Source organism: Phragmites australis, chromosome 11, assembly GCF_958298935.1.
Source record: "Phragmites australis chromosome 11, lpPhrAust1.1, whole genome shotgun sequence".
Lineage (NCBI taxonomy): Eukaryota > Viridiplantae > Streptophyta > Magnoliopsida > Poales > Poaceae > Phragmites > Phragmites australis.
This window is the reverse complement of record NC_084931.1, coordinates 10,761,886-10,763,564: the sequence shown is the minus strand read 5'-3', so window position 1 is coordinate 10,763,564 and position 1,679 is coordinate 10,761,886. Positions and strand designations below refer to the sequence as shown.

At 42.4% G+C, this 1,679-nt stretch overlaps 1 non-coding gene across 1 annotated transcript; it reads left to right on the top strand.

Moving 5' to 3' along the window:
* The first annotated feature begins 665 nt into the window (after nt 1–665).
* LOC133885956 (small nucleolar RNA Z247) lies at nt 666–804 on the top strand. The gene has a single exon (XR_009903288.1). It is a non-coding gene; the product is annotated as a small nucleolar RNA Z247 (small nucleolar RNA).
* The last annotated feature ends 875 nt before the right edge of the window (nt 805–1,679 follow it).

Sequence of the window (1,679 nt, the reverse complement as noted above, 5' to 3'; positions counted from 1 at the left end):
ATCTTCAGAAGCTGAATCAGATATTATTGTCATCCGGTAATATCCAGCAGTATAAATATAGAAAACTGGTAATCATTGTTGGCGCGGCAATTTTCATCTCTTTGGTATCGTTTTACATGGTACCATAGCCTCCTCTCCATCTACATACAATTGTCTCTCTAGTTCATCATCATTAACATGTCGACAACAAACACAGCTTCAGTTAGCATGTCGACAACAATAGGATTGATGATTTCAGCTGGAAGGCTCCTGCCAACCCCCTCATATGGCCATCTGGTCTACATAAAGTTGACATGTGATAATCATCTACTATGGAAGGCACAAATTCTCTTGATCCTCCAAGGCTAGCAACTCCTCGGTCTTGTGGAAGGCACTGATGTTGCACCAACAAAACGATTATCATGACCACTGAAGAAGGCGCCACCCAATCCCCAAATCCAGAGTACAACGTCTGGCTTCAGAAAAACCAGCTGGTCCTCAATACTTCATGAGTTTGTTGGCACAAGTTTGGTCGGCACATGAAGATATGTAATGCATCCCAGTCCCCTGCAAGGGTTATGGAACTTTGGAAGCAACTAGCTACAATCTAGAAAAAGGATCTCTCCATGACAAATTATTTTCACAAGGTGAAATCACTAGCAGATACATTGGCAGCTACTGTTCACTCATTGAGGGAAGAAGAAATTATCATCTAGATGCTTACAGGTCTAGAATCAGATTATGACCCCTTGGTGACCTCACTCACAATGAGAACCGAGTCAATTGGGCTCACTAACCTGTATGCGCATATGTTGAGCTTTGAACTAAGGCAAGAGCAGAACAACTCAGCGTATCAAGTTATTGGCTCATCTGCAAACGTGGCTTCATGAGGCGGTTGAGGAAATCATGGATCTCGTGGTGGTCACGGAGGACACGACCGTGGTCACGGCGATAGACAGCAGCAACCATATCAGTGCAATAACATAAAGAACAAGGATTCTTGTCAGGTGTGTGGGAGATTCAACCACACAACACTAGATTGCTACCATCGGTTTGATTACATGTATCAAAGTGAGAAGAGCCGTGCACTGGCTGCATCATCCAATTACTCTATAGATCCATCGTGGTACACAGACACAAGAGCTACTGACCATATAACAGGAGAACTTGACAAGCTTTCGGTTAGGGAAAAAGTGCACCGGCAAGGAAAAAGCGCACATAGCAAATGAATCAGGTATGCCTATTATCCATGTTGGCTAGTCCAAGTTTCATACTCCGTGCAAAATATTATCCCTAAATAATATTCTCCATGTCCTGGCAACATATAAAAGCCTCTTATCTAAATCGTTTAACTTCCAACAGTAGCATTTTTCTTGAATTTCATCGTGATTATTTTCTTATCAAGGATCTCATCATGAAGAAGGCCCTTCTCAAGGCACCTAGCATGGGCGGTCTCTATCCTCTACCTGCTGGGACATCGGCTCAGTTAAGGACTACATTGTTAGTAGTCAAACCAAGCAAAGAATTTTTGCATCATCAGCTCGGACACCCTTATTTTTTAGTAGTAGATGTAGCCCTAAGTAGTAATAAGCTTCCCTACAATAGTGAGTCAAACAAAAGTGTCATCTGTGATGCATGTTACAAGGCCAAAAGTCACCAATTGCCCTATTCTTAAGTGTCTAGATCTCCTATAGAACTCT